The sequence below is a fragment of the Corvus moneduloides genome, chromosome 5, assembly GCF_009650955.1.
Source record: "Corvus moneduloides isolate bCorMon1 chromosome 5, bCorMon1.pri, whole genome shotgun sequence".
In the NCBI taxonomy this organism is placed as follows: domain Eukaryota; kingdom Metazoa; phylum Chordata; class Aves; order Passeriformes; family Corvidae; genus Corvus; species Corvus moneduloides.
This window is the reverse complement of record NC_045480.1, coordinates 48,271,204-48,294,754: the sequence shown is the minus strand read 5'-3', so window position 1 is coordinate 48,294,754 and position 23,551 is coordinate 48,271,204. Positions and strand designations below refer to the sequence as shown.

The window sequence follows — 23,551 nt, the reverse complement described above, 5'->3', positions numbered from 1 at the left end:
TCTGAGGGCTTTCATGCATTCAGTAAAGTCTTCAGTGAGCAGTTTGTGCCAACCTGACATTCTCAATCAGCCAAGAAATAGTCATTCATAAACCTTTAAAGAGAATCTGCTATGGTGTGGTTTATATTGTTTTTCCATAACATCCAGCACAGCATAGATGGTTTCCTAAGAAACAGTCAATTTCTGCCTGTGCTCCCTATAATGAAAAATCAAAGCCCACTCAAATTTATTCTCAAGATACAAGGTCTGGTATTGTAGAAGAACAGAAAAATCCCTTCAGTCAGTGGTATCTCTTCAGAAATTTAGGGTGAAACAACCAAGACATTGTGAGTCAGCCAAGGAGCTTGTGGTTGATTTTGCTCCCTATCCCCATCTCCCTAACTTTTCTGCACCATGCTTCTGTGGAAAAAGAAGGTTAGCTCAGGTATTTCTCTGTGTTAGGAAGGATTTTTGTCTCTGACTCCCCAGAGGCTCACAGAAGGTCCATGGGGGTAATTTTGAGGCAGTGACTGAGAGAAGAATCAAAAGGTCAGGCGTTACCATGGATCCACAGGATTGTGATTCCCAGAGAGGCAGGCGGCAACATCAGGCATCTCCAGTGCTTCTTGATGGCAGTTCAACAGAGGATGCAAGCTGGCTTCAGGTGTTAAATAAATACGACTAAACTGGACATGATTCTGAACGTGGGCAAAGCACCCTTTTGAATCAAGCCACTCACACAGTCTACATTAATGGTCCCCATAGACCTCATTAGGCATTATTTTTTTAAGTTATTCCAATACCATACTTTCACAGTTATTCTCCCCTTGAGACTGGATGATAGCCTTTCTTTAGGGCACTTAATTTTTTTTTCCTCATTTATTTTTCATTATATTCCCTTATTTAACTACAGATTTAGCTCTAGTTAGACTCAATGAGTGTCTGCTGTTTTTCAAATCTTTATCTCACACTACTGACCACCATGATTTCTTCTATTCTCTTAGGAGTCATTTCTCCTACATGTGGGGCAGTACTGCAGCAGTTCTCCACACAGCAAAACAGAGTCCATTGTTGCTAATGATCCCCAGGACTGATGAAGATTTCAGCATCCCTCAGATGGAAAAATGGTCCTGGATGGGAGGGTCAGCTTGTGCTGCCTGATGGAGCGTGGGAACACAGCCCCTCATGACAGACAATGTGATACCCACTTCCACAGAGAATCCCTGGGGATTTTAATCTCTCTGATGGTTTACACCACATTTCACCAAAATGCATTGTATGGGCCTGATTTGTCCACATTCAGTAGAGCACTTCAGCACAGGCTTAGCCTGAAGCATGTGCTCAAGGCCATTAAAGTTAATGGTGCTTAGGCAGATTTCAAAGTTAAATGTGTGTTAAGGGCCTCTCTGCAGCAATGCCTTTCAGTGGTTTGCCCAAAAAGAAACTCCATAAAATACAGCTAGGTTGAACTGCACGGTATTTTCACCGTGGCAAATTTGTTTGTCACGAAAACATAAATGGGGAAGTGTAAACCTCTGCACTTAATACTTCTAGAAGAATGATTTATACACAGCACTAAGAAAATATTGTTGCAATAGAATAGATTAGTATAAGCTCTCTGGGGAGACAGTGGGCTTTCCTTGGGTTTTGCAGAGTGCCTGGCATAGTAGAAATGCCAGAGTTAACAAGTAGTTATTAATAATAATAAAATGGTTCTACTGAGAGAGTAGACACCAGTTCTTTGTGTCAACCAAATGCCAAACAGACAAATATCAGATGGATAAATATAAATGTACTCAAATTTACTCTTTGTGAGTTAATAATTTTTTTAAGACGGGACTGTCTCTACTTTGTATATTTTTTTACCCTTTACTCTGTCTCTTTGCAGTTTAACATGTCTTTTATCAGCCCAGAAGATAATGTGTCTGCCTTAGTCACATCAACCAGCGTAAGTACAATAGCATCAGCCACTCCTCTTTTGCCATAGGAGTATTGTAAACCAAGCCCAAGTTTCAGCAGAGCACAAGCTATTGAGAATTAGTGGCTCTCCAGCTCACATCTGACTATTTTTCACAAAGTAATTCCTAAACATTAATTTGTAGGAGGTTGGAACATCTCGTTGTATGTTCACTGCTTTACTGCTCAGCCATGAGACGTGCCAAAAGCTCCACTCTTTCAGAAAGGTGTGACATCTGAGAGGGAGAAAGTGCACATTCTCTCAGACTAATGCTGCCAAATTCAGGTGAAAAAGGCAAATTTTACTGAGTTGTCCACTGCAGCAGAACTATTGCACTAGGTCTTGCTGGCATGTGCCAACAAGGCTGGAGGTGTCAAAACTTGACACACAGAAAATGCACCATTACAATGTTTTGGGGAGGAAACCTGATGTGGGAGCAAGCTGATCTGCTATGAGGTGCAAGCACTCCTTTTCCAACTCACTGGTTTTCTGTTGCCAGCTGTTCCCAACACGGCCATCACCCACACCAGCCCGGCCCCTGGGAAATGCCCATGTGAGGCAGCGTGGCAGCAGCACAGCACGTGGCAAGGACACCTCGAGCTTGTTCTTCACTTCCTTTCCTGCCATGTCACCTCGGGCAAGCTATGCCATGGCCTCACACCTCTGCTAAAAACCTTGTAAAAGGATTGAAACTATTGCAAGCCAGAGAAAAAATCTGGAGTTTAAAAAAAGACATGTCCCGGCCCCACAGTCCCAGCAGAGCTCTCTCTTTGTTTCCTTTCTGATTTTAGCACATCCAAAGCATGTTTTCAAGCTCCTTTTACCACAGCCACAAGAGCTAGAAACTTGTTTCGAAAAAAAAAATCATAAAGCTAGGATTCCAACCTAATCAAAGCACTCTGGAGGCTGGAACAATAAAAATAACACGGGAAGTTTTGAGAGCTGCCAGCGCAGCCAACGTTGCTGTTGTGTCCCCGCCACCTCTAGCTGCCTGAAGAGACAAGCACAGGCACTCAGCCTTCTCAAGAGCCCAGAGACACTCACAGGTTTTGAGGAAAACAGGATTATTTTGATAAGAGCTGCCAGAAAGTAAAAAGTTCATACATGCGAGGAAGACTGACTCTTCTATTTACAATAAACCAGCCCAGCGGCTCCCAGCCCAGCTCCTAAGGGCAAAGGTACAAAGAGGTTTTTTGGAAGCCTCAGTGCTCTCCGTCTGCCTCCAGGCAACTGTCTTATATTTTCTCAACAGGATCCTCCCAGCTGAAACAAAAGTCCCTGGCCGGAAATCAGGCACCCAATGACACCGCGGGGACCTGCCAGAAATGGGGCACCCCCACCCACACCTTCCCCCCCACAGCTCCCAGTCCAACGCTTTTCCCCTCAAAACAGTGTGGCACTGCCCTGCCTGTGCTGCTGGTACTGCGGGAGGGAGAGATTGAAGGATCACAAGCCCTGCCTCCACGGCAGGGGTCTAAGCTGTGAGAATGGGGCAGGGCTCCCTCCAGATGTGGATTTGGCCCATCACACTTTGCCTTCCACCATCTACGCCGTCTTTAAAAGCCATTTCACAAATAAATACATTAGTGTGTGGAAAGTTATCCTTAATAGAGTGTGTGAAGGGGTTTGGCACAGAAAAGGTGTGTGATAAAGTGCATTCCAAACCACAGTCCTGATTAAGTATTTAAGAACGTCTTCCAGTGGGGAAAAGGGTGAAGAAAAAAGTAAGAAACAAAATGAAAAGAACTGAAGCAGTTTGTGAAGACATAGATGAATCATGAAATTCTACATGGAGATGCCAAAGTTTCAAAAACACTTTCGGTACGATATATGAAATCAACCAAGTAAGAGGTGCTTGAAATTACAGATGTATGCAGATGTTGGTGGACTCCAGAATTAACTCTAAGCCTATTAAAACTTTAAACGCTCAGTGTGCTTGACTGTCAACAAAGGTTTTATATAGTGTTGCAGTTTGCAGATCACCAGGGATTTAACTTTCCCAACTGAACACCTTAAGGCTGAGGGCTCAAAGGCTGCAGTCCACTATGGTTTAATGAGATGCAAACCACAAAAACATGGAACACGCCTAGAAATAAATCACATCAGGGGAAGGTCCAGCAGAGCTGCTGAAACCATGATGTGTCACAAATTTAGGAATGAACATTTAAAATGTTTTGAATATGGCATCTGCTAGTATGTTCATTCAGTGCATCATAAGGTACTCAGCAGGGCACAAACTGGGGACCACCATGCCACCTCACCCTCCTGTTCCGGGTGTACAAAAGTTTAAACTTCCAGGAGAAACAATGGAGTCACCCCTGATGGTGTGCTCAGAGACCTGATCTTGTGCCACAGCACTTGTGCCCTAAAGACAGGCCCAGTTTCACCTATCTCCATCTATTGATGATCTCTAAAAGAGATGAAATTTTAAGAGGACTAACTTACAAAATACAATGTTTTTACCATGTAAAAATGATGCTTAGAGCATCAAAGAAATGGACCATCATCTATTAAACTAAGCAAAATTCCAGCCCTAAAATCAAGGAACATTTCAGAAAAGAAGGTGGTGCACAACAGACCACACCTGTGGTTTTTAGTGGGCGCAAGCAGAGAGGTTCAGTCCTGATTTACACCAGTTGAGACACAGTTTTTGGATGTCAGTGACTCTAGCAAGGCTGGCTCTGTCCTAATGACAAAAAGAAGCAGAATTAATGCAGATAACGTGTTGCTTTTTTTTAACAAATCCACCCATGCCCTTGGGAAAGGGTGAAGCAGGAATCCCCTCCCTTGTCAATGTTAGATGTCAAACATTTTTTGTTTTCTATCTGAACTTATTAAAACCCTTCATACACTTATACATTCTTCTGTGGTACATGATATTTTTAAAGCCAAAATAATAAAAGAATGAGAATGTTTCTGCCCAGAGATACTTAAATATTGAACGCAAATTTCCTGATAAAAATCCTGAAGAATCACAACATAGTCTAGTGTACTATAAATTATGCTAAATCAAATAAATCAGACTATATCATCCCTGGTGGCTCCTACACAGTCTTTAAATATATTACCCACTCCTCATCAGTCCATTCCACTCAATAACCAGCTCTGTCTTCAGTCCCCAGGCCCACTTTAATTTGAACAATATATTAGCCTTTGCAGTATAAAGGAGAAAGAAACCTCAGGAAGAAGGAAGGCCGGCTTACAAATGAATCTCCCATGGCAGCTCACTCAGACGTGCAGGATGGATGGCTATTCTGAGCAGTCCGTATCCCAAACGCAGCCAGGGCAATAAATCCTTCCCTGGCCAGCAGCTGGGAGCATGAGCGGTCCCTGCCTCCGCCTTCCCAGTCCTCAGCCCGCCTCATCCCTTCCAAATACAAAGGTTTGCAGCCTTTCCAGCTCCATTCAGAGGGCATAATGCATGGCAGACCTGGGAAGAAGAAAACCAGCAGCTCAGCCTCCAGGGAGAGAGGTCTCCCTTGGTGGGTCTCCCAGCACTGGGTGGCCATAGCCAACCTTGCATGGGACGTGGCTCTGACTTGGTAGAGCCAGAGCCTCCATCCACCAGCCTCAGAAATGACAGGATATGAAGAAGGTGGACCTGAGCACCACGTCCTAGAAGCTGTCATCAGAAGGGTGGGAGAGGGCAACCAAAGGTAGCTGCTCCTCCCTGGAGTCCTTAAAGCAGGGAGACCAAACCACCTGGTTCCTTACCAGGGAACAGGCTGGTGTCCAATGTGCCTGAGACAGAGGGTCACAAGCTGAAGCCTGATGGTGCTGAGCCAAGGCTTTGCTCAATGTTCCCCCAGGAGCAAAGAGCCCTATGTCTAACATCGTAAAACATCTGGTAAGGCTATCAGGAGGGAGACTGCTGAGGATACAGTTTAACAGAGCTGCTGGGATTTTTTTTTATTGCATTTATTTTCACAAATCATAACAATAAAAAAAGGAAAAGTTGGAGTCCACTCAATTGAGTTAATGCTTTCGGAATTTTATTAATCAACATCTCAGCATTCATAAAAAAATGACACCTTTTAAAACCAGTGGAGAGAAACATTTCCAAATACTTCCAATCAAAAGAAATTATTTTAAAACTCACATTACATGTATTTTTAAACCAAACCCTCAGGGAGATGGGTGTGAACTCTGAATTATCCCAATTAACTTTAGTGCCAGAGATCAAGGCCAAAAATTGCAAAGTCAGCTCTAAGCTTTCCGAGTAGGTTGCTGAGGGTGCTACAATGCCAGTAAAGCAGCTGAGCTTTTTCATGCCCTCTGCCTGGCTTTGTCCTGAAGCACCCCTAAGAAGAGCTCCAGCACAATAACATGGAGAACAGTGGTCTTGTGCAGAATAAAACAGCACAGCCTGTGACAGTTCTGGTACTGACTAAATAAAATCTGCCTGGTGAGGAGAAACTGGAAGCCAAATTATGTTAATGCTCTTAAAAAGATGTTTACTGACCAAGCAAATGCATTCCTTTGTCTGGTCACATGGTTAGAATTCACTTAAGGGCAGTAATTTCAGTTCTGAAATTCAGTATTTCGTGCCATGGCAGGGCTGAATACCAGTATTTTCACTGCAAGTCTGTAAGTGAGGGGGCAGCTCATCAACAGTGCCAGCAGCCTATGATTCCCTGTGGGTCTTCTCCTCCCTAACTTCAAATGCCAGATAAGAGATCATGTCTTGTGTCCTATTTAACCTGGAGATGAAAAAGTTAGTTTGAAAAATATAAATTTGGTGCACCAAAACTGAATCTCCAAAAAGCAGAGTCATGAAGAAATTACTTCCAGGATGAACACAAAGGCAGTGAGAGATCGGAGAAGTCACTGGTGTCTTTATTGGTGTCTTTACTCTTGCCTTAAGAAGATATTTCCTCCCTCTTTTTCCAACACTTAACTTTTTTTCAGTCTCTTTTTCACTGTTATCTGACTACATTTCTCTTTTCTAAGAAGTTCACTTTCCTCGTTCCCCCATGCTACTTTCTCCTCTTGAAATATCTGCTTGGCACTCCCCTCCCAGCCAAGGGAACTCATGAGTTCAACCTGTCCCTCTCTAAGGAGCACCATCTCTGCCTTCCCTGCTGTCTGGAAGGGGAAGGGCAGTGCAGACAGGAAGTTGATAATGATGAAGTGGATGTGAACAAAAAGATCTGGTGGATCTGCCCAAGCTGTGAGGGTTGTACCATGCAGTTCAACCGACCAGGTGAAAGAGCAGCTCTGACCCATTGGGTAGGAGGGGAGCACAGACCTGATCATGATCAAGGGGACTTAAGGTGCACAGGACATCGTTACTCTCACTGGATCATTATCTTTTTAAAGAAACAAAATAGGATGCAGAGCCACGTCTTGCAGCAGCCCCCAGCAAGGTCCTGTCTACCAGTGATGCTGTTCTCCCCTCCAGAGAATTGACTCAGCATAACCACAGCCTTCTGAGCCACTTCCAGCAGGTCCTACAGAAACCAGATGGCCATTCAGGGCACTGTCTTGATTCATCTTGTGAAATCAAATGGTAGAAGAGAGGAGTTGACAGGGGGGAGTGGTTGTCACTGTCCCCATGAGATACAGAAACTTTTTTGCAACTATGAATGAAAGAATAACACTCAGAAACTACTAAGGCCTTTCATTCAGACACATTCAAACAGATGCAGCACTATTCATGCCACAAAGGCTTATTTAACTAGAAGACAGTGAGTGTCCAGGAACAAACAAACACAGGGTTTGAAAGTTTTCAAGGGTGCTAAGCTAAATTCAGAATGATGCCTTACGAAGACTAACTGTTGTGCTGTTTACAGAAGTTCACTGTGAGCAGAAATGTTCATGTGAGCAAAAGTTACTGTGCATACCTGAGCTTTAGTGTCATACAAAGACCAATCCAAGAGTCACTTAGCTACCTAGAGCAAAAGGCAAGGTTTTATCACAAGTCCTCATTCTTTAAAACAAGTTTTACTGCAACAGGTAAGACTTGGTGAGGCACTGCCTGCAACAGCAGCCACGTAGCCCATGATCCTTGAAGGAGCAGATTTCTGTCAACCATGCTTGAGCCAGTTCTCAAACCCACTTTGCAGAGGCAACTTCCAGTTCAAGTGAGTGTGAACCTACTCATTTAGCAGCTGGTGCTGTTCAAATAAGTGTCTGGGAGTAAGGAATTCAATAATTCAAAAAGTTGTTGGATCTTAAGTCGCATTGACTCATCCCTCAAATAATTCAGCAGACTGCAATATTTACAGTCCATTGTTTTAAGAAAATGATTCAAACTACATGTCTTTGTCAGATAAATTATTCACATGAGTAACGTGCCCCTGCTGTTGTCCACAAATATAACTCCCGACCCAGTTACTTCTCCAGTTGTCTAACTACTGCTTCAGTTAGCTCAGGCTTTTGAGAAGCTATAGGCTTCAGCAAAAATAACTCACCCATTTCAGTCAGCTTAACTCTGCAGTGTCACAGCTCCTCTGCCGGTTAGGGCACTGTACAAATAAGATGAAGATTGTTACCTTCATTTTATGGATAAGGCAGCAGAGTCATGGTAAAGGTGGGGTCTATCCAAAAACAAACAGTGATAGAGCCAGAAGCACAATCCTCATTGAAGATGCTCAGTCCTGTACTGAAATCCACACTTTTCCAGATAAGGCTGGCAGCTTGCCTGCTTGAAAAACATCCATTTATATTCTCAGGTGTCTGAGATACTATTAAGTTGTCAATTGGGAAATGGAGGACACTTGGGGATCCCAGCGTGCTCCAAGACTGAATCTCATTATGCTCTGGCCACCCCAGAGAGCCACAGATCCCATTTGGAGACATTCGAATCAGAGAGGTATGCACAGCCTGAATTCAGGAGGAATTGTACATGGAGATCCATTTGCTGTGGCATAAACTAAGCAGACAGCTGGCATTTGGATAAAGAGACCAGATCCATCATAAGTTTTCCTTGGTGCATTTAAGTTCTAGACAAGGCTAGTGCCAGGAAGGGTAACATTAACACAACAAGGAAAACCACAGGGAACAGGGTGATAATAGCTAAAGCACGGGTGTTACCAAATGGAGAAGGGAGAGGCAAGGAGGCAGAGAGAGCAGAAGCAGTGAGTGCATAGACTTCGCAGAGGGGCAGAAACACAGCCAAACCTTTAAAAGCCTCATTTACGTAGATTATTGAAAGAATGTAACTCAGAAAACTTGAATATTCCCCTCTCAGAGGAGAAGTCTTCGGGGATGTGGTTGATGCCAAATGTTTTCCCTGTGCTTGATACAAGGTTTTGGCAGGTACTAGTGCACAAATGGAGCACAGATTTGTACTCATGTAGCAAAGGATCTTCTTCTCTACAGGGACTGAAAGTTCAATGCCTTTGATGATTTGAATGAATACATTACATTTCTGATTGTGAAAAGTGTGCAAAGGTTTACATAAACAAAGTTTTGATCAGAGGGAAAATACCAGGGGTAGAGACTCTGCACAAGACTGAAAAGAAACAGAGTTCTGACCTGAACCTGAAAAATTAAAAATACCCTTTATGTGTAATATAAATACATTCCTAGGAGAAAAATGAACAGAGCGAAAGGGCCAGAGAGGTACTGGGACTAAGACCATCAAACTCTAGGTACACCAGCAGAGACAGGTAAAAAAGGACAGGCATACCTCAAAATAATGAATGAAAAAAGGAAATTTGTGCTTAATTCAGCTACTTGACCTGAGAGCCTGAAAATGGATCTGTGCCGATACGATCATAAAATGCTGGTAGCATTAGGTCTGAGGTAGTTAATCAGAGGACTTCATTGAAGAAGTCCAGCCCTGAGCTGCTAAGACAGTAAGTGAAAAACAGAGAAGCCCTGGACTCTTCCATGAGAGGTAGCGGTGAGGTCCTCCTAAAAGCATTAGTTTAAGTCTCACAGATTCTAATAAAAGTGTCAGTGCGCTGTAAAAGAGAACAAGGTTTGACTATGGTATTTGGGTGTCAAAGCTTTCATGTCTCCATGTACTGGTGGCTCATAATAGCTGGAAAGGACACTATGTCACCTACTGCTACTGCTGAAAGGAGCATGACAAACTTGCCCTGGGAACAGTGGAGATTTCATTGTTATTAGGAAAGAATATTTGTATACCAGATAAAAAACCTAGAAGAGAGATCCTAGTCAGAAACAGTCTCTAGAGCAACACTCTGAAATACAAGTGAAAAGACCAGAGGTGGGTGATGCTGCAGTGGCCTCTAGTGAGCGGAACAGCTGAGTCCTCCTCCTCCTCCAAGGGTTACAGTACAGGCCAAAGGGAGCGAGAGACACAACTTCACGTCACAAGGAAAATTGTCATTTCCTTCCCAATAAGGCAGGGAGGGGAGATAAACCAGCCATCCTTGGGATGCTCTCTTGGTACAGACTTTCACACGGACACAGGGATTGTCCTGCTTTTATACCTCAGGCCCCAGCCTTGGGAAGTGACCCACTCCGAGCTCTGCACTTGCAGAGTCCACCTCCTGGCACAGACCACACAGCAGCTGAGTGCCTCCTCATACAGCTCAAAACCCCTCACCCCTGGAGAGAGGATTAGCAGAAGACAGCATCCCTAAACAAGGAGCAGCTGTACTAAGCATGGCACTCTGCCCATAATGGTACATGACCACAGGCTGCACCCACCAGTGATCCAGTTTTAAATAAATTGCAGCGAAGTCCCAGACACATGGCTGCAGGTCCCCTTCGTACCAGCATGATGAGCCACTGAGCAAAGCCATCAAGGCACCTATTGGCAAAGGAGGGATAGAGGTAATCAGATCTATAGTAGTACTCTCAAACTATAAAATAACAAAAGGGGCATATGCGCTGTCAGCTGCAGACTTTTTTTTGAAAAGAAACGAGAAATCAAGATGCCATTAGAAAGTGAGCTCAGGAACTTGCTGGTACATGAAGAAATATTTAAAGAGAAGCCAATAATAAAACACAATGGGCCATCCTGAAAGCTGCTGCCGTGCACTGGAAATGATGCTGTACATCTGTGCAGGAGGAAGATGAGGAAAGTGTCTACAGAAATTTTGACCAGAAAGGAAAATTGCAGTAGCCTGAGCTCCCCACAGCACTAAATGGTTTACTTCTGCCCAGTGTTCATGGGGGCCCTCTCTGAAGCCAGGAGTAGCCAGAATGTAAATTGGATGATCATGGTTACTTTGATTAACAAGCAAATGAGAAACTTTTCATATCCTTTCCAATCTCAATGCTGCTTGCTAAACGCTATTAGAACAATGAAGCCTAGCTGGGAAAGGACAAGGTAGGCAACTGTGCATTTACAACTCTCTGGCATGACCTGCCTAGACTGACCACAGTCTTATACAATAGTTGGCATTTAAATGTTAGCCACTAAAAGAAATCATCTCTCTCGAACTTCATGGCCTCATGGGCTTTTTGACCAAACACAGAAATGCCAACTGAATTATAGGAAAGTCTTGTTTTTCTGCAGTCTGTGCACATGCTGCTGGGGTCTTTGAGAAAAGATGATGCTCAGAGACAGCACAGCAATTTCTTCATGCAGATATCCCACCAAATAAACAGATTCCTAAACATGAAAGGATGTCACAGGACATCCCTAGTTCCTTTATGGCAGGAGATCAATGGAGTTTACTTTGTTACTTGCTGCTACAAAAAATACTCCCCATAACTTGTCTTTCTTGACAGCACAGTTTATGTTTCTACCACTGAAATATCAGCTGAGGTTTCAACACAGCTGAGGTTTCCATCACTAAAAGATGTGTCCCTGAATCCACAGTTTCCTACAGACATCTGCAGAGCCAAGGGTTCCCCCTGACTCCATAACACACAAGTGGGATGCAAGAGAGTCTGTTTCCCACAGATGCTACCACTCTTGCAGCAAACACACACACGGAAATGAAGCAGCTCCTTCAGTCACAATTATCTGGTTTCCTTTATACAAACAGAAAAGTATGAGACCAAGAGGAGTCCTGGAGGGTACTCATTTCACACTGGTTTCACATTGGTGATCTGAAATCATGGATGAGCTTTCTTGGCCGTAATAGTAAAAGTGCTCATTTCCTCTTTGCAATTGCTTGGGAGCAACTGCACCCAAAGCTGTAGCAGACAGGAGTGCTGTGTGGAGAAAGGGGTCATGTGTTCCCATCCCTGTGGATTCACGAGCAGGCACAGATGTTAAGCCTTCCCTTTCCCTTTCGATCCATATCCCTTATTCCCCTGTCAGCCCCTCCTTGGCAAAGGAAGAAGATAATTTGCAGAAAGAAAGATGCATTTCTTCCCTTTGTTTGGATATAATAGCATATTTCTCTTTTATCCTTTGAAGCACATATTTGTTCCATAGAAGCCATGGAGATTCAGAACCAGAAAATACCACCATGACGATGGCTGATGGCTTGTGTCTGGTGCATGCCTGTCTCTGCCAGGCTGTAGCCTACACTGATATTTCCTTTGCAGGCAAAGACAGCAAGACTGCTCCCTGAAAGTGGACAGCAGCTTTATTGCTCTAAGAAATGCCATTTAAAGCAATGTTAAAGACAACTTTCTAGTAGCTACCTTGTGTGTATATAAAAAATAAAAAAAAAACCAAATAAAATTATTGTTGTCCAGCACAAAGTTAGTGGATCTCCAGCTTGCTGGCATTTGCTTTTGGACTGAAGAGGGAAATATCTCTGTAAAGTTTCCATTGATCTATAAAGCAGAAACATCTGCTGAAAGTGTTGTCCCAGGCCATCTCTGACTGCAGTCAGCAGGAGGCGAGCCTGTGGTTAACAAGCTTTCTCCCTCCCTTCCACAGTAGATGTCATTGCAATGAATACGAAGCACAATAAGTAAGTTTACAGGATACGGTCTAACTCAGCCAGAAAATACAAAACACAAACATGGAAAAAAGGCATCACTAGAAGACTCTGAACAGCTTTCAGATTAGCAATGTACTCCTGCCAATGCAAAAAGAGAAACACTGGACCAGCTGCCTTGAACCAGCCCTGGGACTTGCTTCCATTAAAAATGCCATAAGGACCATTTTACAGCTCTCCTCTGCAATCCTATATAAAAGTTCTTGTAAGGCTGGGATTTAATAAAATACTGTCCTCTCTGGCAGGATTTTTTGAGAATTTAATTCAATTTGCAGTGTAGTTTAAGCCACATACCCACACTGAGAATTTTAATTTCCTCAGTGATGCTAATCGGTACACACTTCCAATGTGGCTAAGAGCATCCCACAGGTAACAGAGTAGTGGAAACTTCCCAGCACAGAGATGAGCATGCAATTTACTGCTGGCAGCAATATTAAAAAAATCAAGCAGCATTGGTGCTCTCTTGGGCAAAGTCTGTATTCCCCCAGGCTGCTTTTCATGACACTGCTGGTTGTTTTCCACCTACAGGATGTGTCAGAGAGCAGCCTACAGCATTTCAACTAGACATCTTCCCTGTGAAACCAACATCACTTCCCCACCACAGCCATCAGTAACATGGGGCACTGGAGGGTCCTTCACCACTCCCACCACAGTGCTTGCCACAGCTTCCTGCACCCTGTAGTCCGGAACACCTGCTGCTTCACTCCCCCTGCTATGGGAAAACAGAAGGGACAGAGAGAGGGACAGTTTTCTGCACCCAAAGCAGCCAACAAGCCCCAGACTGGCTTGTGAAAAGGGCTTTTTGCTGCACTGGGGGGATCTGATGCCCTGAGGCTGAGGTAGCTCTCCGTGCTCGGAGAGGGCTCAGTTGGGACAAGCACCCCACGGCAAGCACCCCAGCAAGGTCTACCTGTGGCACAGCCAGTGCTGCTGCCCCCAGAGTGTGCCAGGACCTCCTGAGGCTTTGCCATCCCCAGGGCCCCAAAGCCTCTAGGTCCTTAACAGCCTCTGGGTGGGTGTCCAGCAAACGGCACTGCTACAGACACAGCCAGTGCTTCTGTGAGGCTTAGCAACACTTCCCTCCTCCTGGGGAACCGAAAGTTAGCTGGTACAGAGAGCAGCCCTTTTAACAGCAGGATCAACAAGACTCTTCTTATTATGCCACGCTGGTTATAGCATGTCACTCTGTCATCACCCTATCATTCCTCCGCTGCGCACACCACTTACTGTAACTTTAATGGTGTTACACTTACCAAGGTTATAATTACACATTATAGTGCGGCTTTCCTACGCCAAAAAAGGACTAAACGTACAATTACACAGCTCATAAATAGGAGGACGCCATACTACTGCACAAGCGCACATGCCCACATAAAACCTTTAATTACAGCTGCTAACAGATTACAGAGATTTGACAAATATGTTATTCCGACTGTGGCAATTGTTAGCACCACCTCTTGGAGAGAACCTCCATCTGCACAGGGCTTCTCCCAGCAATGCCTCTCTGTGCGATGCTGAGGGATATTGTACCTGCAAAGCCAGTCACTAACAAGAAAAGCATCATTAGAAAGCAGCTCGATGGGTTTTATTGTTATTATTCTTGTTTCAAATATTTAAAGGCAAATATCTGGACCTATGTGTACCTCTTTAAATTATTTTAGTATTTAGGAACACTGACTCCTGATAATCAAAGGTGTAGTCAAATGAAAAAGCCTGTGTGCCGAATTCAGTGACCCCCTCAAAAGTTTAATACTAGAGTGAAAGAGAAAAACATATGGTAAATACAAATGACTAGACAACCATAGATACTAAGATTAACTGCCACTGTTACAAGATGAGATTTAAGTGCTTTCTTCCAAAACCGCCCCTCATTTGAGTCATAAATACCTATCAAAGGAGATCAGGGGGAAAAATAATCTCATCTCTAATCCCAAGAGGGTTTCTGGGAAAAACCTACTGCATGTTATTGATAAGAAAAATCATGATGCAATCAGACTCTACCAAGAGGATCTCCCAAAAGAAACAGGTATTTATTCTATTAATTCCTTTCTGCTAATTTAATTTTCAATTGTGTAGAACAGGCAAATATAAATAAATGATTGATGTTTCTTGAAATGTACAAAACCTGAAAAGTATGCACTCCTCTTAATTTATCTTTTACATTACTTACAGCACTTTGCACTCAGAGTTGCTCACTGTGGTGCAGAGTCCTGTGATTTATGAGGGGCAAGAGTTTCACAGATGGGAATGGGCCACTTTTCCTTCCCTTCCTTCTTTTTCTCACATTAGGATAACAACAACAAACAAACAAAACATACGAAATATGAGAAAATATCTCAGAGTCTCTTAGATTTCCTAGTTTGCCTCTGTTTTCTAGCATCATAGTCTTATGTGCATTACTTCAGGAGGGAAACTTTTCTACTTGGCTACAGTAATTTCATCTTCCTCCCTCTTAGTTTCAGCAACAAGAACATCTCAGTTTGTAGGCTCATAAAGGCAAAATTAACAAGAATATACACATATATACTGAGCCACATAAATCCTGATCACAGATACAGATAGGAGCACACACATGCTTAGATAGAGTCAACTTCTACCTCCCTTATTCATTCAGAAGTCCAACTGGAAGTATTTAACAGAGGGATATGAAGAAAGTGTGCAGGATATGGGTCTGGAACTTGGAGAAAGAAGAACATTTCAGTTCTGAGGGTCAAATGAGTTTGTGATGCTTTTTGTATATTAGCAGGAGCTTAAGTCAGCATTTTCAGGAATGATTTTCAATTTTAAGTGTTTTAAAATGAGACTGAGCCCTGATCTTTTTAAAGGGGCATGATGATTTCTCAAAACCAGACTCCTTGCTCCAGTCACATAAAATGCAGGGCAATCAATATGAGCTCTCATTTTTTAAAATCCCACCTTTTAACTGTGATGGTGCTTGGTTTTGGCAACACTTTTGGCTGTGAAGTCTCAGCACAAAGTGTGCATACTCACAACTTAGCCACCTTCTTGTCCATAGGATAAATCAGCAGGAGGAAATGGAAGAAATTTTACAGTAATTTTTTGCAACATGAATTAATTCTTTGCCAGGGAAAACAACAGGAAAATACACATGTATTTGATGGCCTCATTCCCTGACTAATGAGTTTGTAATGCTTTTTGTATAATAGCAGGAGCTTAAGTCAGCATTTTCAGGATTTATTTTCAATTTTCAGTGGTTTAAAATTAGACTGATTTTAAGATGACCATGATGACGAAAAATCCCATGAGCCCTCATATTCTGCTACATTAGGACAGATTTCTAGAGAAAGAAGGGCATCTCTGTGGGGATACAGGAGAACGTAATTGAACAGAGGCCTTGAGACAACACGAGTGGTGTCTACTCCAGGAGGAATGGAGGGAAGCAAGTTGGGCGAGGAAAGTTGAGTAAGGTCCTCTCAGGTTTTAGAGATTGGAGCAAGAAAATAAACAGGTATAAAGCAGTCCCCTGGGTTTGAAGGTAAAGGAGAAACAAGAATAAAGTCCCTGAGAGGAGGCCCAGGGCAGCATTCAGAAAAAAGAAGTGGGAAAGAACCAGTTAAAAACAAATAATGAGTGACTGGGTCATTTCTGCCACTTGCACCCTTGGATGAACATACATGCCACTAGTAATTTGCAAATTACAGGACACTCTGGGAGCTGTATTTGTTCCCAGAGGTTAAAAAACTAACTGTTCAATACAATACACTGGTGGCATTGCTGTATCAGTCTAAAGAAAACAACAAAAGAGCACTGGAGGAAAGACTAAGCTCATCCCCCCCAGTACACAATGGAATACAGCTCCCTACGGTGTAGAGAGTCACGACGTGTTCAGTTCAGTCCTTCCCAACCAAAAAGCAGGAGCAGACAGCCCGGGCCCTGCCAGTGCTACAGGGGAAATAGCCAAACCCATGGAGCGGCATTTACCAGCGCTTACGCGGCCTTAACAAAAACGGCCGAGTCAGCACATCCTTTGACCTAAATCAACAAAACAAAGTGCTTGGGAGAAGCACTGTCGTATTCGCAGTGGACAGCATCTTTCCAAGATGAATGCCCAAGTTTTTTTCCCCTTTCAGATGCCGCAAATGGTTTTTGGCAGATGCTTCTACACCCAGATGGCGCCAAGTTAACTACTTTTATTATGCCTTTTGGATGGTAATCCTTCCACAGACTTCCTTTTGGCATCGCTACTGCACCCAATATATTCCAAAGGAAATGACAAAGCTACTGCAGCACCTGGAAAGGGATAGTTGCTTGTACAGACAAAGTCCTGGGATATTGCCATTGAGAAGAGAAACATGATAAAAGCCGGTCTAGATTTCCAGAGACACTTGGTATTTGGGTCTGAAAAGCAATAAACACTGGGCTACATCAAAACTAGCTGAACTACTGAGATAACACACATGAAAACTAGGCATTAAGGTGGACTGAGGAAAGGTAAATTGGCCTAAGAAAGTAACAAATTAATGCAAACTCCTGAATCTATGTCAACGTGAAATGAAGGCTGGATTATGAATGTTAGCAATATATCCTTGTAATGAACTCCTGGAAAATGAAATCACCTGATATTTGAATACAATACAAGAATATGTTTTCAACTGAGTAGAAGCCCTACCTGTTATGAAGAACATAATTCTCCCTTCCCATAACCACTCAGAGCCACCTGCAACATTGCAACTTGGTCAGACTGGTGGGGCTGCTACATACTGCTCCTAGGCATTTGCTAATGATATAAATCACTCTCTGCAGACTGAGAACTGTCTCATTGTAAAAGAAACATGTGAAAAATGTATAAAAAGAACTCTTCCAGAGAGTTAATTCAACTTTTGACTGACCACAAACCACTTGTACCCCTGATAAATACGAAAGACTTGGATCATGTGCCAGTGACTTGTCAAGCCCTACTTAGGGCTTAACTAGGTACAATCCACGGACATAACACAGTATTGTGCCTGGCACAGCCTTGCCCACTGGTGCTACCCTGCCCAGATATCTTGCAAATGTGACAGATGTATGAATATTGCAAATGGCTGAGGAAATTAAAGCTTTATGAGAGAGGTCTGCAAGCCTTAAAACCAGTGTCTGATTCATGCTTATAACACATGTGATTGGCTAATACCAAAAATGCGGAGCTGCAATATTAGAGTGTGGGAAAAGTGACTGCCTTAAGTGCATTAGAATCACACTCTTATTCCAGAAAGAAGTAGCATTTCAGAGCCAACATGATTATCCCAGTAAAAATATCCCTGTGGCACTTCATTACTAAGAATTACGAAAAAGCCAAGATGTCCGTTCAGTGCCACAGGCAGGAGACATCCTGCTCTTTCTAGCTGTGCCTGTGTGTAGCTGCCTGTGAAACACAAAGGCTACTTCAGGCTCCCAGTGAGGTCCAAGATACCTGCCTCGATCCTCTGAGTTAGGCACATTCCTCACAAATGACCTCCCGACCCCATCCTCTCCCACGGGGACTCTGCTGTGTTATGGCAGTAGTGCTGGAGCATAAGTGGAGAAACACAATTACTTCCCCTTTATTCGTGATTCTAATGGCTGGGTTATCATCCTATAACACAGTGACTTCTAAACTGGAATGCCTTTACTCAAATGTTTTAAGGTTTAAGCTTTCCAGCAATGCATTGTACATCTCTATCTGACATTTTCTCTCTCTCTTCCCTCTCCTGGAATTCTTGCTCTCAGCAACCACATCTCTGGTTTTCGATTCCTGGAAAAAATTCTCCTTTCTCATGGTGTCTTGCTTGATCATTGAAGTTGACATGCCAAAAGCTTCCCACCAAGATCTTGTTGGCTTTTTTGGCATCCCACTTCTCCACATCTGTTATTTTATATAGCTATCCATAACATTACAATTATTGTGCCAGTAGTTTGTCCTCTTCATATGCAGACCATATCTCTCACAGATTTCTCCCCAAATGGGTGCCTTCTCCGCTATATTAACTTCTCCAGTCCCCAAAAATCCATCTGTCTGAAAACTCTTATGTTTTTCCGAAAACATAAATCACTGAGTCCCAAAATATCTGACAGCCTTATACAGTGTAAAATTAATGACCAGAAAGTAATGCACTCATAACTTGTGATTGAAGGCCAATGAAACTGACACAAAAAACTTTCCTTTCCCCCATGCTGTTGCAGCTGAAGTAGCATCCAGAAACTTGTTAATGACTGATGCCCACAAAACCAGGAATTAATGCTGTTTGTCAATGAATTATCAGGATTACTTTCTATTTATATTAAAGTGAGTTTCTATTTGTGATACTAAAGTGATACTGCACACCATTCCCTTAGAAATCAGAACACAACAATCTCTGTGTCTCAGATGATATGCCATCCTTCACCCACATCCTCAAAATTTGCCTTGAAATATTGATGAAAACCACAAGACAGGGATAAAAGGAGAGGGATCCCCGAACAGAGGAACATCATCAAGGAGCCGTACCCATTTTTTACCATATTCAGCAACACAAAATAGCTAAATCTATAGAAGGCCATTGGATATGATCATAACCATGCGCTCTTATTCAAAATAAGAGAAAAACTAACATTTATTGCCTACTTAACATTCATGCTCATTCTACTAAAATTTTGCTCAAAGTCTCATTTCATCTGTGCAACTTGCTCAGCCCTGGCTACTGCCTACTGGACATTGCTCATCACTGTACAGCATTTCTGGGGAGAGGCAAAGGACAGCAGATGAACAGGCACCATGGCTTCTCAAGCCACAGCTGAAACAGAGCAATGACCCAAGCTGATGGGTTTTAAACCACTGGAATAGTACCACTTTTCCCCTCATCCTACCCTTTCTATAATGGTTTTCTACACTATCTCCTATATTATCTCACACTGCATGTTGCCCTACTTGGAAAATTTACTCACAGGTCTACAACTGTGTGTACTGGGTTTGCGGTTGTTTATGGGGTGGGCACCTTCACCAGCCAAGGTCAAACCACTACAACCTGTCAGAGCGACAGGTCTATGATTTGTGAGACCTTACAGGAGAAGTGTGGGGTTTTTTTTCCCCCCAATGTCAGTGTTAAAAGCAAGATCAGGTACATATTCTGGCCAAACCTCACAATCAAAAAAAAAACACCATCCCAAACAAAAACAACCAGCAGAGCACCAAACCTCAAATGTTACTGAGTCTTAATGACTGGATTATCGTTAAAAAGTCACAAACAGAAAGAAAAACTTCACCAAATATTTGAGAAAATCAATACAGAAACTGCTCCCAGTCCTCGTCGGGAACTATTCAACACTAGAATAGGTCAAAGCTCTGAAAAGCAAATGTCTTTGTCTCCAGGCATATGCACAGCTATGCCTAAAGAGTGAAGTGTCCAACTTATGCCTGGTCTTTTCTGGAAAACAGGAAACAGGTGTTTTCTTACCTGTCTTTTGAAAGAAGGAAGACAATTCTTCTCATGGGGTGCAGTTGAGCACAGGAAAGCAGAAGGAGACTGCAGCATCACTGCTCCCAGAGAGAGACACAGCTCACCAAACAAGGCCGTGGACAACATCATCTAATTGGGAAGTCAGGTCTGCTTTCAGCATGAGGTTGGACCAGATGACCTCCAAGCATCCTTTCCAATCTATAGTTTGATGATTCTAATCAGTAACTGAACAAAAAAATTTAAATATTCTGCCAGCGAGAGGGTTTTGATATGTTCTTCTCATAACTATAACAGTTCATCTAAAGTATTCAATGTCAAAAATATATTGTCATGCAAATTCTTCCTCATGCACTGCTGAGTTCATGTTTTTTATAGCACACTTTAAAATAGGACACAACCGTATGCGTTTACTTTGGTTGATTCTTTACAAAGACACCTCTGTGAAGGAAGAATGCTGCGCTAAGAGGCCAGCACATCTGCAAGGAAGACATGAGCTGCTGTGCCAAGCATCTTACATCTTTCCTGCCTCTCCCTAGATGGGGTCTGGTCCTCATGGCACACATCCTGCAGTGCCCAATGACTTCCACTTACCTGCAGTATTTGTAGAACTTTCTGGGTTTTGTGGCCAGCCATTATTTTTGTACCAACCTTGCAGCAATTGCTAGTAACCTCAGCATTACCTTTCCAAGCTGTCACACAAGCTGTGCGCTCAAAAATGCCATCCGTTTCAATAGGAAAGATACCCCAAGGACATAGATGTTGAGCAAGTATCTAACTGCTTAGCTTTCTACCAGACAACCAAGGTTTTTTGCTTAACTGCCAAAAGCAGAACTACAAAACTGTTTGCCAGATCCTACTCACTGTCTGTGCAAGTCCCTTCTCATCTGTCAGAGACTGTTCAGCTCCAGACAGGACAGGGCAGAAGAAACTGGCCCTTCTCTTCAATTTTATTGCCCACTGCAGGCACATATGTGTGTCCCACCCCTGAGTATGTCATGCCACTGGCCATTGACATAATAATTCCTGTGAAATGCCAGTGCTCAAAACAAGTAGAATCCCCAGCTGCCCTTACAGTAGTGAAAGCCAAGTTTCCAAAGACTGCAAGGCAAAGAGGGGTGTTTCCAAGGGCAAGAACAGTGGTCATGTTCCTGACTGGTTGCTGTCCTTGAAAAAAAAGGATCTGTCTTGCATGTGTGAGCAGCTGGGGCAGGGCATGATCTTCCTGCAGGGACATCCTCTCTTTGCATTGTTTTCCCTTTTTAAGAGTACAAGTGTTGGGCAGCCGCCTGCAACTGTTTCACTGTAGGATGAAATTAAATATAGTGTTCTTAATAAAAGAAAAAAGTAACTCACACAATAGGAAGATTTAGTTAGGTTTCTGAAAAAGGAAGAGCAAAGAAGCAGTTCTCCCCAAATGTCTAAGGCATTCTGGAGTGAATACTAGGCTCATATAGCTGCAAGGAGCTTGGGAACATATGCCAAATTTCCAGTGGGACAGGCAGAAGGGCCAATGAGAAGGGATGCTGACAGGCTAGGAATGGAGTAGCAACGTGGTATTTTAACACAGATGAAAAGTGTAGCTCTACATCTGAGAGCAGCTTTGTTAATGCAGTTGTGTTTCTCAGGCCACATAGCTGAACTGTCAGTGGGTTTGGCTGTGTCACCTCAGTATAAGCAAAGCTTGATGAAATGTGAGTAATTTCTAAAAGAAAGCATTTCTGTGGGTTTGATTCTCTGTTTTGTGGTCATTGCCTTGGAAGGAACATTAGTAATTTTGGGCTTTTGCACTTGTAATAAAAAAAAATATATAAGATGGGAGATACAGAAAGTTTTAGCAATGGTTAAAAGCTTGCTGAGGGCCTGCAGCCAGAGCCTTGCTGGACCCACAGGGTCACCTGGACTGCTGGCAGCCAGCTGTGTGGGGGCAAGGGGACTGCCTGCCCTGTGGGGGCTTGGCACTGGCTGCCCTCCCCTTCCACCTCCTCCTTGCTGGGAGCTGAGACGAGGGTGAGGCAAGTACAGCCCCACTCACTGCCATGCCTGAAGAGCCTGGGAGGGCACACACACTGCCCCTGCTCCACATCCAGCACAGGCACTCTCCCTCCCATGCAAACCTGAGGGTCAGGAACTGGCAGGATGAGCAGGAGACAGTGGAAATCAGCCAGTGCACAGCAGTGACATGAGTGCTTAGGGTCTAATCAACATCTAGACCCAGTTGAAGGAAGACACCTACCTCCATCTGGCTTCCATGTCCCTCCATTGTCCCCTTAGAGCTGGTCCATAGACCGGTCCTCTACAACCCACTTTTTTCCAGAACAGTTAAACACTGTGCATAACGGTAAGACTCATGATTCCTCAGCCCAAATTAAAACATCTTCTTGCCTGCATCTGCTGTTAAGAACACTTTCCTCTCTGACCATTCAGGAGCTCTCTGGCAGTCACAGTCCCACCCCCAGAGACTTTAAATTCTGGGACCAAAGCCCCTTTGCAGCGAGCAGCTACAGTGACCCGACAGGTACCTTGCCTGACTGCCTACACATCCCACATTCATACAGACAAGATTTTCTTAGCAGCTCAGTCCCAGGTTTCCCAAGGCAGAGTCTCAGATCTCTGGTTCCTTTAAGTAATTTTATCATGGTGTAGCAACAGAATAACAGCTCAAGCTTGTGCCTTGGAGAAGGGACCCTGAACAAAGGAAACACTGGGCTTTTATACCCTGAGTCTGGGGTCTTCCCCCTGAGTCCTCAGCTCGTGCTGTCTCTGAATGTCCAGTCAGCTGGCTGGGCTTTGTTGGGCAAAGGGGCAGCACTAGGTCACAGCCTCTTGCCTCGAGCTGTCCTCCCCCAGGGCTCAATCTGCAGCTGCCCCCTGAGCTACCTGCACTACATGGATTCTTCAACAACTGCCTTAGGGTTAAGGGCCTGGCAGCTCCTACCTCTGGCCAAACCTGGCAGGAACTCACCTCTGAGCTCGCAGAAGTCTGTCAAATCCAAGGCATTTCAAAAGCCCAAGTAACTTGAATTATGAAAGCTGTGTAGATGTTTCCAACAAAATTTTGATTTGTTGAAAAATTTCCAAGGAAACCTAAGAGTTGACTGTGCAGCTGTAAGTTGAGAAAAAGAAAAAAAAAAAAAAAAGCATGGTCTTACTTAGTTTGTAATTGTAGCTCAGTTATAGTTACCTGCTCTAAAAAATCTTTTCCTTTATTAAAAGTCTTGAACAATAAAAAGTTGCCTCTATCCCCCCTGTAAATGCAGTGTAAGCTTTGTAGCTAACTAGGAAAAGATCTGTAACATGTATTATGCCATTTGATACATTCCAGAAATAATTTTCCAATAGCATTGAGACAGAGTAAGTGCAGTGCATATAAACAAACA

At 43.4% G+C, this 23,551-nt stretch overlaps 1 long non-coding RNA gene across 9 annotated transcripts in view; it reads right to left on the bottom strand.

Annotated features, from left to right (window-relative positions):
- Positions 1-23,551, bottom strand: part of LOC116444022 — a 176,778-nt gene that overhangs the window by 118,974 nt on the left and 34,253 nt on the right. For all 9 annotated transcript variants that reach the window (XR_004240156.1, XR_004240154.1, XR_004240155.1 and 6 more), the window contains 2 exons: positions 23,137-23,277; positions 20,172-20,399 (listed from right to left, as the gene is read on the bottom strand). This is a non-coding gene — a long non-coding RNA (uncharacterized LOC116444022). The remainder of the gene's footprint in view (positions 1-20,171; positions 20,400-23,136; positions 23,278-23,551) is intronic.